Source organism: Triticum aestivum, chromosome 1B (assembly GCF_018294505.1).
Source record: "Triticum aestivum cultivar Chinese Spring chromosome 1B, IWGSC CS RefSeq v2.1, whole genome shotgun sequence".
Lineage (NCBI taxonomy): Eukaryota > Viridiplantae > Streptophyta > Magnoliopsida > Poales > Poaceae > Triticum > Triticum aestivum.
In genome coordinates, this window is record NC_057795.1 from 611,288,600 (window position 1) to 611,305,174 (window position 16,575).

The window sequence follows — 16,575 nt, forward strand, 5'->3', positions numbered from 1 at the left end:
GTAAAAAAAGAGCAAAGCAAAATGAGAGATTATGGGATGTGGTCATTTACGCTTTCAGCTCCTTCATGTGCTTGCTGCTGGCCCTCGCATTTCCAAACCGCTTGACAATATCGTACAGCTGGGTCTGTTCCTTAGTGGCTCTGAATTCGGGCTCGTAGTCTTCCGCGGGAGGTGGGTGAACTACCCTTTGCTGCCTCACAGAACCAGGGTGGCACTCCTAATGGTATCCTCAGATACCGTATCTGCAGGCACGTTGGAACTTGATTGCCCTTGCCCTCGTGAGGATCTCCTCTGCAATGTTGCCTCCTCGATCCTGCGGTAAGCTTCATCAAGTGACGGTGAAATCTCCTCGGGGGTGGCTGGAAGGTTTAAAAAAATGGATTAGGATACCTAGAAATCAATGTGAGAAGATAGGGTGCATGATGTGAGATGTAGGCACAAAAAGTGGGCAGTTTCCATGTGTGGTCCAACTACACTGGACATGTCATGGCAACTACAGTTGCCATGTAGTTGCACTGTAGTTGCCATCTAGTTGGACTGTAGTTGCCATGTCACAGCAACTACAGTTGCCATGTTGTGACAACTCCACTTGCCATGTGTTTGCCGTATGAAAAAATGCAGCATGGAAACAAAAAATGCAGGTGACATGGTGCGGCAGATCCAGTTGCCATGTGTGATGCACTGTATTTGCCATGTGACAGCAACTACAGTTGACATGTCGAATCAACTTCAGTTGCCACGTGGTTGCCCAAAAATGTGAAATACAGAATGGCAGCAAAAAAATGTAGGTGACATTTTGCATCAAATCTAGTTTGCCATGTCATCACATGTCAGTTGCCATCACAAGTGAGAACCCCGAAAAAAAATATGATTGCGACAAAAGTCAAAGTACAAAGATGTATACAAAAAAATCATAAGAACATGATAAGTGTACCTTGCACTATCGGCTCTGTGAACTTAACAGCCTTCCTGCCCTCGACCATTGGCTGCGCCATCATTGCGGGCATGCCTCCCGGGAAAGCAAAGGCAACTGGCATAGGATCTTGCACCACCGGTTGATCTTGACTGATGCCAAGGCTGAAGCTTGGTGGGGTGAAGGCCATTGGGTGCCTCTCATGCCTACTGGCCGGACCACGAACGACTTGCGGGGCAGAATCCAAGGGTGAAAGATCGACAAACATATCTGAATCGGCCGCTACAGAATGATCGGGCTTATTTGCAGGGCAGGGCGTGTTGTCAGATGTATCAGCCGCAGCTTTCATGACAATCTTCTTGTTTGGGCTGTAGGGGACACCCACATTGACTAGGAGCCTGGAAGTGCGCAGATTTAAGCTGGGGATTTCCACTGCGGGTAAAGGCGCAGTCTGCTCCGGGCGTTCACCTGCGTCACTCGTGCCCGGCTTGACACCTGCATCAGCTGTGCTCCGGACTTCCGGTTTCTCCATCACATTGCTTCTGGCAGGTGGCAGGAACAGTGTGGACGCAGGAACATAACCAGACTCGTCTCTCCTGCTCCTAGCTACAACCGGTGCATTGGGTATGTCTGTTGGTTGCTTGCAGGGACTACGACGCCTAGGTTGAAGACCAGCACGTGAGACAGTCGCCTTAGCAGTATCTACACCAACAGGAGCTGGAGCTGTTGTGCCAGGACTCTCACCTGTAGATGGCATATCATTGTGAACTGCCGCCTCAGCCGCTTCTGTCGTGGACACAGGAGGGCCAACACGCACACGCTTGGAATCAGTGTCAGATGAGCGGGAATCTTCCTTGCTTATGTTCGTCTCGGGGGCGTCCACTTCAACGCTTGCTGATGGGGTGGCATGGCTCACAGCAGCATCCTTCATTGCCAGAAGAGTTGGCAATATTTCAGCTGTCCTGGCGGATACCGACTCGTCACTCCCTGATGTACGGATGCATGTTGTTCTAGCCTGCACATCTGCAGCCGGCGGAGATGGTCGGCCACTAGCATCAGAGTTGGTGGGAGCGGTTGACGATGCAGCAGCAGTATTGTCGCCTTGCGCCTCAGGTACATCTGAGTTGCCCCCCGTTGACAACTTTGAATGCAGGCGTTCGAACGGGTCCTTACTGATATGCTTGGCCCCACGCGTAGTAGTCTTCTTCATCCTGCAAAAAAATAGAGCACATGAAAAAGGTATTAAAAATGAACAGAAAATATGTTTGCCATGGTAGAAATCTTAAAAAAATGAAAAACAAGTGGAAAAGCTGGTAGTTGCCATGTAAGGGGAACGTGAGTTTCCATGTGTCATAGTTAGCAGTACCCATACAAAATCTAGCAGCAGTTGCCATGTTGGCCCACTTGAAGAATGATAAAAATGTCTGATCTGCCATGAATGCAATTTCAATCCTACGTGTGGGATGAGCTCACAAGCCAACGGTGAAGGTGGCAGTTGCCATTAGGTACAGTAAAGTTACCATTTGGCCTAGATGCCAGTTGCCATGTAAAAAACAATAGGAGTTGCCATACACTTAATAAAGGAAGGAAAAAATCATTTGGAAAACAGCAGTTGCCACGTGGGGGGCGATGACAGAAGACAATGTGACAAGCTAAACAGATGCATTGGGAAATCAAGAAAATATAGCGCTATGTCAATGAAAGCGCATGGAAAAAACCTACTTCTTGACTGCCTTCCTCAGGTCTGGCAACACGACAGGATCCCCGGTGTTGGTCGTCGTCGTGCGAGGAGGTGACCTGGTGGAAGGGGTGTCACCAGCAATGGGGCGGCGCCTTTGTTCAACCGAGCAGAAGCACGGGTTGGCGTTGGCGCCTGTTTCTTCGTAACTGCTCGTCCACCAGCTGTCAGCTCGCTGCACGTATGAGATGGAGGAAAAAGAAAAAGGTGGCAATTGTCAGACAGCAAACTCGTTGCCTCACTTGACAAAAAAAGTGCAAAAAAGGATGAGTCTGTTCAAAGAAAATAGACAAAAGCAAAAAACTAAAAATAAAAGTCGAACCTCTTCCTGGCAGCTACGGGATCAGTCCTAGACCTCTTGCCAGGAGAACCCTGCCCAACACCCTCTGGAGCCCTCCCCCTCTTTGATGGCAAAAGCCCCTCGCCTCTCGCAGACATATGTTCTTTGACTTTCTCCGGTTGGGGGACATCTGTTGCATCCTTGCCCTTGTTACCACTTGCGCGAACTTCAGCATGTTCATCATCATCGGTGTCCTGTTGCACATTCTCCATGTCATCGTCATCCTTGCTGAGACCAGCATCTCCACCTAGTTCATCTTGTGTGTCAGCAGGCTCTTGGGAACTGTTATAGTCATACCGGCCATGGCAACTGGTTGGCCGATGTGTACGTTCTGGGATAAATGAAGTGAACTGCCTCGCAACCGCGTCGCAGTCAGAGCCATTGAGGGACGTCCACCCCTCAACCAACTTCCCGAGCAAGCCGGTCATTCCGGATGCAAACTGCCCTATTAGATGCTCAACGGGTGCCCTAGCCTGTGCACAAAACAAAGAAGCATCAACAACCACCCGTATTGCAATCACTTGCACGACATCAAAAAATACTCCACGGCAAACCATAGATGTAGATCTTTTGATTACCTTGGCAGGGCAAGACGGAGCTGAGTGCACGTCCATCCACTTTCCAAAGTTTTGAGGCCCCCCAAACACGATGTAGTCTATAGCATGCTTGGCCATCAGCTGGAAAGAACAAAAAAAGCTAGGATGTAAGAGAGAGAATGTAAGTCTCAGCACGAATGAAAAAGAGTTGCCATGTGGAGTGAAACATGGATACAGTACTCAGACAACCATGGATAATAAAGGTAGTCATCTGTTATGAACCACAGACGGTTGCCACATGCCAAATTGTAAGCATGTCGTGTGGACAAAGAAACCAGAACTAACCTGCAGTTTTCCATATGTGGTGTCAGTAGTCTTGTCTGCGGCAAGCACAGCCTTGACAGTGTTGATAGTCCACGCAGAAACAGCAAACTTGTGCGCAGGCGGCGGGCCTCCAGTCCCAGTGAAATCCACGGTGGACAGATCAACACAGTCGACGTACATGAGCTGATGCAAAACAATTTTAAAAAGAAAGAAATATCAGTTGCCATCATGGGTACTGTGTGCAAAAAACAGGATAATATATGTTAACATGATAATCAAGTTGATGTGCATGACAAAGAGAAGAAAAGAAAAAGTTTCCATCTGCATGTGCTAATTTCCATCATAGTGTGATAGCAGTTGCCATGTTGCTATGATGGCAGTTGCCATCATAGTATGATGACAGTTGCCATAATAATAAGATGGCAATTGCCATATTGTCATTATGCTAGTTGACATAGTGTCATTATGGAAGTTGCCATCTTGTTATGATTAGATTGCCATCTTGTTATGATCAGGTTGCCATGTATGAACAAAAGTGTATTGAAAAACAGTGTTCACAGAAAAGAACTGGTAAAAAAATATCATTAAATGCAGTCGGCAACCCTTTTGGAACATCTTGCTGGAGAATGCATCATGCAGGAAGTCGGCGATAAACTTACACCAATTCATGTTCTTCACATTTTTCAGATCCGCCTGCACCACACAAAAGTTCAGGGCAAATAAGTTGCCGCATGAGAAATCAAATGGAAAAAAAACATCGAAAAACACTGGCAGTCACTAGCTTTACACATGACATCGGAGCCAGAAGATTAAAGGAAAATAAAGTAGTAAGATGGATCATTCACCAGGATGGGGAAGCACTTGTTGCTTGGGCGAAGAGAAGTGGTCGGCGCGAAAACAGCTGAGATGAGGTACATGAGTAGCTTCATCTTGAAAACACTCCATGCGTCGTCATGGCCTGCAGCGAATCTGCCACTGCAAACGTGTTCGGCATGGATTCCAACCCAGGAAACAAACGGGGGAACAGCTCTTGCTCGATCTCATTATTGACCCCATACGGGACTTTGATATGTCCACGAGGCACACCCAAAGTGCAGACAGAATCCTCGTTCAACGGTAGTCTTCCACGTCCCGGAATCACGAATTCCCTGGAGGCGGGGTCATAGATCTCACCAAGCCAGTCGCATACAGGGTTGACAAGGTTCATGCACCGGACATCCATCATAGCCTGCATACCCATCTCAGCAGCAGCTCCCTTCTGATCGTCGGTGAATTTGTCAGTCAACGCAGTCAGTCGTTCTTGGGAGGCTCTGTTGCGAATACGTTTCTTCTTCTGCAAAAAAACAGACAAAAAGTGATCAGTTGTTGCCATGTTTTGCAAAAAAGTGAGCAGTTGTTGCCATGTTTTGCAATGTCATGAAATTTTAGTTCGTGTCAGACGACTGCAAGCTCGAGGTGTCACCTAGTAACATAAAACAGGAGGAGGGGGTGTGGAAATTTACCTCATCACCCTCTTTTCTCCGTGCAGTTGCACGATTACGCTGTGGTGGATCCATGAAATCATCATCATCATTTTGATGATCGCCACGAGCCATTCTGCTGACATAGGAACAGACCAAATTGTCATGGTGGAAATGTAAATGCAATAAGTAAGCATCTAATCAAAAACCTGAAAAAATTTGCACAATGATAACTGCCACAGCGGCAGAAATGTAAATTGCCGTGCTAAAATGCAACACATACTACAACAAAAGCGATGAAACCACATCTAATCAAGAACCTGAAAAATTGTCACAGTGTGTTCAGATAGCACAAAGTCTTTGTGTCAAAAACAAAAAAAATTGATGTGGCAGTAGTTGAATGGCAATAAAACATGATGTGGTCAGCCAAAAACTTGCCACGTGCAAAGCATATGTATGGCATCTGACACAATTGACTACCGATTGTACTGATAGTAGAATGGCAATAAAACATGATGTGGTCAGCCAAAAACTTGCCACATGCAAAGCATATGTATGGCATCTGACACAATTGATATGCAAATTTGGTTGCCATATTATGCATCCAATTTGCCACACTGTCCTATCTGCAGAATGGCAACAGACAGTGTCTTCACATTCTATTTGCCACATGAATATACTATCCAAGTGGCAACATGCACACTTGATGTGAACATTAGTTGTCGTCCAGTGTAGTTGGCTGCTGAAACTGCATTGACTACCGATTGTGGCAGCTATCACAGTGTGGCAACTATCACAAATCATTCAGAAAAAATAGTTGCCACAAGGAAAAGCATGTTTGTGGCTACTATCACAGTAATTCAGCAAATTTAGTTGCCACATGGAAGAGCATGTGTGTGGCAACTACCATAGTCATTCAAAAAAATAGTTGCCGCATGGGAAAGCTTATTTGTGGCAACTATCACAGTCATTTCAGTAATTTGTTGCCGCATGGGAAAACACGTTTGTGGCAACTATCACATTTGTTCAGGAAGTTAGTTGCCATACAATCATGATAGTTAATCAACCTACCAAGTTCGCCTCATACTACAGTTTCAAAAACCAACTAACTAGATCTAGGGTTCAATGGTAACTACAGCGACTTCAAATTCAACCTCAAAATTCTCCCCCGAACTGATTGCAAACACAAATTCGAACCAATGCGCGTCAAACAAACTGGGAGATACCTGTCCAATCCAAAGGCAAGGCTAGTACGTGCCTCCGGACAGGCGTAACCACACCGACGATGCTGCCGCCGCGGCGGCGACGAAACTGCCCAGTGCCACCAAAAACAGCTAGCAGGCGACTTCGCCGCCGGCGGGAACGCCGACGCATCGCCGAATCGCCTGAATCTCTACGAATCTCGATCGAGGAATCGAACAAGGAGGGAAGGGGGGGAATGCAGGAAGGGATTGCGAGAGTTGCAGCGAGCATTACCTTCAATCCGCAGGAGCTCCGGCGAAGCCCCTCCGTTCCGGCGAGCACCACCGACGGCCGCGAACACCGTCGATTCTTCTGCCTCCGCCGTCGCCTTCTCCCCTCGCCTTCTCCTCCAATGGTCTGAACTGCGAGTGGGTTCTGCCAGTAAATGCGGTGCGGGGTGAGTAAATGGACCGTGAGGGGAGAGGGGACAGAGGTGTGCGACGTGTTTGACGTCAACCGCGGTCGGAGCGTGGCGTGCGGGCGCATTGCAGTTCCACCGCACGCCCCGAGTGGCAACCGCTGACCGCGGGAGGGCAACCAACGTGCAGGCGAACCGTCTCGCACACCGCACACGCGCCTCGTCCTACGTGGCGCAGAAAACCGACCGGATTGTGCCAAGATTCGTGCACGAATTTGCCAACGGTGATGCCTGCGTGTGGTCAAGATGGTGAACGCCCACACGTGTGGGCGTTAGCATTTCTGTTAAAAATTGATTAGACATGAAAACTTGCAATTTGTCATTCAAATTTGGAATGTGAGAATCTTTATAAATTGTGAATTCGTTACAATGTGCATTATCTATAAAGATCAGTACTCTAAAACTTGAGCACTTTTACTTTTCATGTCTAAAACATGAAGCAATACGGGGCAAAAATACTTGAATGCTTGATTGGCACATTCATTGAAAGGAAATTCTTCTTGCAAGTTAAGGATGAGGACATCATCACTCATTTTCAAAGCACCAAAGATCACAAAGTTATCCTATAATATGTAAGCTTTCTTATCATTTGTTGTTTTCTATCCTCTATATATCTTAGATTTTGCCATGATGTGTTGAACAATTATTACTTCTATCTGTTGAACAATTCTAAGCTATGATCATTTTTATGACTGTAATATGCTATTGGATCTCTTTTATATATTTTACAACTAGTACAATATGCTACTATAATCGGTCATATGCTCCAAAAAGAAGGCTATGGGCTTCCATAAAAATGTTCTGAAAATTTGAATACACGGTCTTTAATTTCTTGTGCTTTGAAAATGAGTGATGGTATCCTCATCCTTAACTTGCAAGAAGAATTCCCTTTCAATGAATGTGCCAATCAATCATTCAAGTATTTTTGCCCCTTGTTGCTTCATGTTTTAGACCTGAAAAGTGCAAGTGCTCAAGTTTCAGAGTACTAATCTTTATAGATAATGCACATTGTAACGAAATCACAATTTATAAAGATTCTCAATTCCAAATTTGAATGACAAATTGCAAGTTTTCATGTCTAATCAATTTTTAACTGACCACAGGCAAGTCTCTAATTTTATTATGATTAAATAGAAAGACAACTGGTAAGAATACAAGAACAAAACCGCGCCCTGCCTGGCTGCCTGCAGTGCTAGATGAATTTAGTTCGATACTTCAGTGCTAGATGAATTTAGTTCGATACTTCGACTATGAATCGATAGGAGGAGAGAGCCCAATTTTCGAAGTTGAGGGACTACTAAATTTAATTAGCAATTATACCTTCAATAGTTGAATTTGTGAATTGCCAGGCTGTGTCTTGGGAATTGAATCGATGCCTGTTAGGCTGCTACCCGCCAACTGCAGTGATCAGAAGTTCAAAACCAAAAGGGGGCGAGGGATCAGGGATGGATTCGTCGCGCCGTCCGCCGATCCGTACCACCACCGCCGCACACCCTGCAATTGATCGCCGATCAGGCGACGGCAACAGCCCCGCCCGGTCCTGGCCGCCTAGCGGTTCGCGTCACGTACGATGCAAAGAGATGATGCGAAGAGATCTGGCGAACATGGCACTTCTGGTTCGTCTCCTGTTGCATCGGACTTTTTTCTGGAAGATGATGGCTATGTGCGTGCGGCAGCGATTGGGTCAATAAATTGGCCATGTCGTGGTGCAGGGGGGAATAGATGATGGGCTAGCCATTGTTTTTGGGCTAAAATGCTTAACTAGCATGTTCTAGAGTATGAGTAACGTTTTTCATTATACAACACAGAATATACAGTATATATACTTAGTTTTTTGCCAAAAATAATGGGTATTCAACTAAATACCCTTGAATTGAGGTGGGCCCACCCTTGTATCCCGTCGCTCTCCCACGACATCCCCACCGTCCTCCACCTCCGTAAATTCTCCTGCCTGCAACCATTTGATTAGAGAAACTAAGCAACGAAAATCTCTTTTACCCCGCAAAAAAAAATAAACCATTAGCGAACAGGCTGGAGCATAAGGTGAGAAGCATCTTATGCTCATAGTTCGACCTATGCATTATTGTCGAAGACGGTTCTTGGATGATGGCCGATAACTTTTGACGGTAAGCACACGAACGCTTTCGGAACATGGCCGGTTCGCTATTGTTGTTCATCTGAAAACCGCTGAAAGAGCAAAATTGTCCTTTGACAATGTTCCCTTCTGAGAACACTAGAGTCAAGAGACTGTAGTAGGTGGCAGAAGAACTAATAAATACTCCCTCCGTTCGGAATTACTTGTCGTAGAAATGGATGTATCTAGATGTATTTTAGTTCTAGATACATCCATTTCCGAGACAAGTAATTCCGAACGGAGGGAGTAGAACAATGCAAACAAATATTTAGATCATGTAGATGGTGAAAATAAGACCTTCAGTATCTCCTGAGCTTCTTCGCCTTTTTCCAGATTTCACTAGCATCCAAATGCATCTGTTGTACTGGTTCTGGTTGCGACCTGCGAATTAGTGTATATACAACAGACTCAGCTCAATTTTTTTTTACAACTTGTTCTAACTACTGGAAAACTCAAGCCCTTGCAACAGGATACCATTACAAAAAAGAAGGGACATGGGCATTGATACAAGTATTCACCACAGTATACAGATAAACAAGCACTAAATTTAATGCATACATACTGCTGCAGATGAACAAATAAATTCAGATATTGCATAGCTGTACTACCGTCGACAAGTTCATAAATATTTTCAATCAGCTCAACATATACTCCTTGAGGAGGAATAACTCACATTCTGCTTGTCTCCATGGCAAATAAACACAAACAATCTTTGGATAAAAGAGGACTTCTGCATCCAAGTATGGTGTCTGCACTAACTCTTCGTTGGGAAATATTCTTTCCACTACATCATGTAAAAAGAAGTGAAACATGATCAACATGAAGAAAGGATTAATCTGGAAAAGAAGTTACATATCTTATCAAAGGTTTGAGTTTGACCGGTTGAAAAACGTACTGCATAAATTCCTAAAACTAAACAAGTACCTCTTACCTCTCTGATATAATTCAGTGTTCTCCTGGAACACAAAGCTGAAACAATAACAAGAAAAATGATCATTTGCAACAAATGTCCAGGTTTGCTATCGAACAAACATGAAAACATTTCACTGAGAATGAGCAGGCCATTAATTATGATTTCCTTTTGTATCATTCTACAATCAAACAGAACTTCCATCTTTAATATATTTTTGAATACATGCCGTATGGCATGGCCACGCCCATAACAAGATGATATTCTCCCCAGGACCAGAGCTATCTTCCACAATCCACAGTAGGATGACAGCACAGCAGGTGAAATGAAATATCTTACAACACTAGACAACCTCAAATAGATTCATGGAAGTAGAGAAACATCAGTCACCACTCTTACCACCATATTGACATCTTTGAAATCACAATTCCAAGGCAACATTGGGATGTGAGGTATTAAAACCATGAGTTCCGAACTTATGAGTGGATAAAACTGGGTGTATCTAAACCATAGAAAACCTGAAGCTACACAAATGTTCTTCAGGTGCATACAGCACAAGACACTGCATTATTCAAGGTACACAATTCAGATCTCGTATTGCAAAAACAGCAATAGATAAATTAAAGAGAACCACGAAGAGATATCACCCCGAGTCACCAAGACCACATATGGTACCACCGAATTCCTCAGGTGGCTGCAAAGTCATTCACTTGCCCTCCCTCGCCAGCTTAGTCCACTCAGTGTGGAAAGAACCTGGGCGGTCAATGCGCTCATAGGTGTGTGCCCCAAACAAGTCCCTCTGTGCTTGGATCAGATTCGCTGGCAACCGGTTGCACCTGTAGGTATCAAAATATGAAAGGCTCGCAGACATCCCTGGAGTGCTGATGCCGGCCTCTACTGCCCGGGCCACAACCCACCGCCATGCGCCCTGTCTCTGCACCATCTCCCTGGCGAACTCCCTGTCGACAATCAAATTGGCCAGCTCAGGGTTCCTGTCATAAGCCTTCTTAATCCTATCAAGAAACCTTGCCCGAATAATGCATCCACCCTTCCAAATCCTTGAAAGCTCGGCAAGGTTAAGATTCCAGCCCTGCTCCACACTCTTGGCTCTTAGCAGATTCATCCCCTGTGCGTAGCTGCAAACCTTCGACGAATAAAGTGCCTGCCTCACCCTGTCCACCAGCACCTTCTTATCGACATTAATCTTCTCCAGAAGCCCAACTGGCATCCCCTCTTCCTCTAGCACACTTGCGGCTGCAACTCGCTCATCCTTGAGCCCCGACAAGTACCTCCCATCCAGTGATGCTGCAATGGTGGGTGCAGCGACTGCAAGCTCCGCCGCCTGCTGCACCGTCCACTTCCCGGTCCCCTTCATCCCGGTCTTGTCAAGAATCTTGTCAACCAGCGCCCCACTGGTGCTCCCCTCCAGTGGATCAGCCACTGTGAATATATCTGCAGTAATCTCAACCAAGAAGCTCTCCAGCTCTCCCTTGTTCCACTCAGCAAACACATCGGCTATCTCCGAGTTTGAGAGGCCACCAACACGGTGGAGCACATCATAGGCTTCGGCGATGAGCTGCATATCACCGTACTCGATCCCGTTGTGCACCATCTTGACGAAGTTGCCGGCACCACCGGGCCCGACAAACGTGACGCACGGGCCGTCCTCCGTCTGAGCCGCGGCCTTCTCCAGGATGTCCTTGATGTTGCTGTAGGCCTGGAAGTCGCCGCCAGGCATGAGCGAGGGGCCGTTCCGCGCGCCCTCCTCGCCGCCGGAGACGCCCATGCCGAGGTAGAGTATGCCCCGGGATGCGGCCTGCTCGATGCGGCGCTCCGTGTTCTGGTACCACTCGTTGCCGCCGTCGACGATGGCGTCGCCGGCGTCGAGGTAGGGCGAGAGGGCGTCGATGGTGGCGTCGACGGCGGGGCCGGCCTGGACGAGGAGCACCACGGTGCGGGGGCGCGCGAGGGAGAGCACGAAGTCGCGCGGGTCGCGGTGGCCGAGGACCGGGAGCGCGCCCTCGGCGGCGGCGCGGGAGAGCGTGGAGTCGACCTTGGCAGCGGTGCGGTTGTAGACGGAGATCGGGAAGCCCTTCTCGGCGATGTTGAGCGCGAGGTTCTGGCCCATGGTGGCGAGGCCGGCGAGGCCGATGCGCGGGGGCGGGGACTGCGCCGCGGCGGCCGCTGGCGGCGCTGGCGCCGGGGACGTCATCGGGCAGGGGTTGGGGAGAGGGGCTGGGGGTCGGCGGCGAGGGTGAGGGTGAGGGTGAGGCTGAGGCTGAGATGAGGGTGGCGAGGCGGCGGAGAGATTTGGGGGGAAGGGGCGGAGGGTTCCGGGGGATAGAAATAGATCTCCGCCGCGTTGGAGGACACTCCGATGGAGCCAAAAGGCAGCTAGCCCTTGGACGGATCGAACGGTCACAAGGCCTTCCAAGAGGTGTGTCGTTTTCGACCCGACCCTCACCCCTTGCCTCCTCGACGACTCCGCCAGCCTCGTGACGACCCACGCAGGTTGCAGCAGAGACACGTTAAGAAAATGGAAGAGACTGCACTTTGCAAAATGCACCCTTGACTCTATTTTTTGGGAACGCTACGCGTCTGCCAGGAAAATTAATTGAGAATAAACCCGGGCATGGGCAGCCCGGCCCGACGACCTGGCCCGAAAAACCTGGGCCGGGCTCGGGCTTTGTTTTGCAGCCCGAAATGTAGTTCAGGCCGGGCTCGGGCTTCTCTTTTTCTATTTTTGGCCGGGCTTTCGGGCTTCGGGCCAGGCTTTCACGTCCATGTATTAAAAAATGGCGTTCGGGCCGGGCTTTCGGGCTTCGAGCTTGATTTCGGGCCGGGCTCGGGTTTGAAATCAGGGAGTATTTCAGGCTTCGGGCTGGGCTCGGGCTTGAGAAATGAAGGTCGGGCTTTTACAAGCCCGGCCCGAAACCCGGCCCGGCCCGACGTTTGCCCCGGTTTAATTGAGAACATCAACCTCCTCCCGCGCCATTGGATTGAGCCACATATAGCCGTCAGATCTCCCCGATGTAGCTCGCTCTGCAGCAGCAGCTTTGTTGCAAAAACACTGAAAGCGTTATTTTTTGCCTGAATTTTTTTAATTTTCGTCTGCACCTTTTTTGCAACATAGATGATGTTGCGGGAGGAATTTTGCAACATAGGCAGTGTTGCGAGATTTTTTTTCGCCTTTACATTTTGAAACATAGTTGGTGTTGCTGGAGGACTTGCATTAATGATGTTGCGGAGATTTTTCACCGAAAGTTATGACGTCGTGTGCGGTGTGAATCAAGAAATTTATGCAACAAAGATGATGTTGCGGGAGGACTTTTGCAACAAAGTTCTTGTTGCGAAAAGTGTAAAATGCATCGCCGGCCGGAGCGACTGCGGAGGGCGAGACGGGAGGCTGGAGCGGCGCAGCTGGGCCGATGGTACCTAGAGCGATGCTCGGGCGTGGGCACTCGAGTGATGGCCATGGCTGTAAGCAGGCATAAAGAGGCGGGAAAGGAGATGTAATGCTCGCGATGTTTCTAGACAAGGGGCACGTGCTGCTTCGAACCATGAGGACACGTGTCTACCGATGGAGAAGATGGACGCAAGAGTAGCATCCGCCGGCTGATGGGAATAGTGTCCACTATTTTTTCCTCTAAAACTTAACTTCATGTTTCACCCTTCTTTTTAATAGCTTCATGTTAAAAAAAAGTTTTTCGTCCCATTATATATATAACGCAACACGGTTGACCGATCGATGAGGAGACCCTTTTTACAAATGAGATCACATGTGCTTTTCTTTCCCTCTCGCAAGGTGACTAAGGAAAACCTTCGTCCTCTTGATCTTTACCGATGAGCCTGTGGATTTGCCTCCCCTCCCCCCACCGCTCCAGCGGCCGGTGGCGGGGAGGGGATTTCTGGTGCCTCGGATCAGGCTAGTTGATATGTAGGGTTTTAATCCTCGCAGGGCCCGTGTTTGGATGGATGTCGGCGCCTCTTCTTCAAGTCAGTCTTCCGGGCTGAAAGGATCGATATGGTTGACTAGAGGGGGGGTGAATAGGCAACTAACAATTTTTAGACTTTTCTTTAACAATTTAAACCTTGCAATGAAATAGGTTGTCTAGATGTGCAACTATGTGGACAACCTATATGATGCAAAGACAATAAGCACACAAGCAAGCAATGGATATAACTTAAGTAAGCTTGCAAAAGTAAAGGGACAAGATAACCAAGAGTGGAGCCGGTGGAGACGAGGATGTGTTACCGAAGTTCCTTCCTTTTAAGGGGAAGTACGTCTCCGTTAGAGCGGTGTGGAGGCACAATGCTCCCCAAGAAGCCACTAGGGCCACCGTGATCTCCTCACGCCCTCACACAATGCGAGATGTCGTGATTCCACTATTGGAGCCGTTGAAGGCGGCAACCGGACCTTTACAAACAAGATTGGGGCTATCTCCACAACACTTGGAGGCTCCCAACAACACCACGAAGCTTCACCACAATGGAGTATGGCTTCGAGGTGACCTCAACCGTCTAGGGTGCTCAACACCCAAGAGCAACAAGATCAGAAAGGGATAAGTGGGGGGAATCAAATTTCTCTTGGTGGAAGTGTAGATTTGGGCCTTCTCAACCAATCCCGAGCAAATCAACAAGTTTGATTGGCTAGAGAGAGAGATTGGGCGAAAATGGAGCTTGGAGCAACAATGGAGCTTTGGGGGAAAGAGGTAGGTCAACTTTGGGGAAGAAGACCCCTTTATATAGTGGGGGGAACAAACCAACCGTTATCCCACTCACCAGCCCCGCATAGAGCGGTACTACCGCTAGGGAAGGGCGGTACTACCGCTCAACCCAGCGGTACTGCCGCGCTGCCAGGGCCCTGACCCCAGGGTGGTACTACCGCTAGGGAAGAGCGGTACTACCGCTTAGGGCAGTACTACCGCTCCTACTACCTCCCTTAGTGTCGCAAAACCCGACACGAAAAACTTCGTTCGAGAATCGAGGCGGAAGTAGCCCAGAGCACAGCGGTACTACGGCCGAAAATCCCAAGCGGTACTATCGTTCGGAGAGCAGTACTACCGCTTGGAGTGGTACTACCGCTGGGGAGCTTCGGCGGTACTACCGCTGTGGTCGCGGTACTACCGCTGGGGCAGAGCAAAGCATAGCAAGGGGAAAACGGCAGCTCCAGAGATGCGGAAGGAAAGACGACGGGTGTGATAAGGATGTGTACGTGTGATTCCACCCAAGTCTTACCAAAGCGGATCCCCTCTTGATAGTACGGTGACTCCTACAAAACTAGTCCACCAACAATGAAACGAAGGAGCTACACCGTCTTGAATACAACACCGAGGGGAGGAAATCGTCTTGTGCCAATGGATGAATCTCTGAAAGAACTAAACGCACACGATTGGTCCGCACAAGCATTATCATCAATCACCAAAACATCTTGGGGATAAATATGCCCTTACAATCTCCCCCTTTTTGGTGGATTGATGACAATACAGGATTTGCACAATATGATAGATATAGGATAAGCGCAAAAACACAACCGTCCTAAAATGTAGAAGGGCTCCCCCTGGATGTGTGCTACGATAAGTGTTTTGGACTGCACGGCACAGATGCCAGGATCAATGCTCCCCCTACATTTTAGAGACCAACTACCTAAGAAAGATATATGAGAGCAACATAGAGATAACAGGATAAGCATGCAACTCATAAGCTAGATAGACATAGATAGTGATACTGGAAAGGTAAGGTAGCATATGTCTCACACCATATGACTCGAGCTTAGGTCTAACTGACAGAACCAGAACTTAGGTCTCACTAACACAAACCAAATAAAGCAACAAGCGAAAGCACAAACACAGAAGACGGAAGACACAAGGCACAAGACACAAAGCACAATTCCCTAAACTCTCTCCCCCTTTGGCATCGAGACACCAAAAAGGAGAGGGAGTGCTGCTACGGCTCTAGGTGAAGGCAAACGAGGGACACCCATCAGATCTCAGAGGGATCATCTGCGCTACCATCGTCAGCCGAGAAGTGCTCAGCATCAGAATCAGTCCATGGGCAGTGCTGCTGAAACCACTACTCCTCCTCGGTAAGCTGATCCTCAGAACCACCAATCACAATAGCACCCATCTGACGCATGAGCTCCTTGTGGCGACCTCGTGCCTTCTTCTCAGCCACATGAGTCATGTACTGACCGTGAGACTCCATGCAAAACAGCTTCTTCACCTTGATCTTGAGCTTCTTGGCCCAAGAGGGCTCTGCCTCAGAAGGCACGTAGTCATCATCTTCATCCTCAGCCTCAGCCCCAATCTCCTCCTCAACCTCCATGGCAGCAGCGGATGAAGGAACTCCAGTCCTAGGGGCCTGAGTGCCCCAGTTATCCTTCTTCCTCAGACGCTTGACATCGTGAGAAACCAACTCTCCAATCTCCAGCACCACCTTGGGATAGACACGATCCCAGGCCTTCTCAATGAGCAGCATAATGAACGGACCATAAATCGGGCACTTACGCCCGGAGATAGCAGAAACCAGCTCAGACCACATAACATGAGAGATATCCAAGG

General features: G+C 48.1%; 1 pseudogene across 1 annotated transcript; it reads right to left on the reverse strand.

The window, feature by feature from the left end:
* Positions 1 to 8,738: 8,738 nt before the first annotated feature.
* Positions 8,739 to 12,406, reverse strand: LOC123142224 (6-phosphogluconate dehydrogenase, decarboxylating 2, chloroplastic-like; annotated as a pseudogene). The gene is made up of 6 exons (XR_006470554.1): positions 10,726 to 12,406; positions 10,355 to 10,367; positions 9,779 to 9,961; positions 9,403 to 9,486; positions 9,045 to 9,195; positions 8,739 to 8,922 (listed from the first exon to the last, which is right to left on the reverse strand). The product of XR_006470554.1 is annotated as a 6-phosphogluconate dehydrogenase, decarboxylating 2, chloroplastic-like (transcript).
* Positions 12,407 to 16,575: the final 4,169 nt, after the last annotated feature.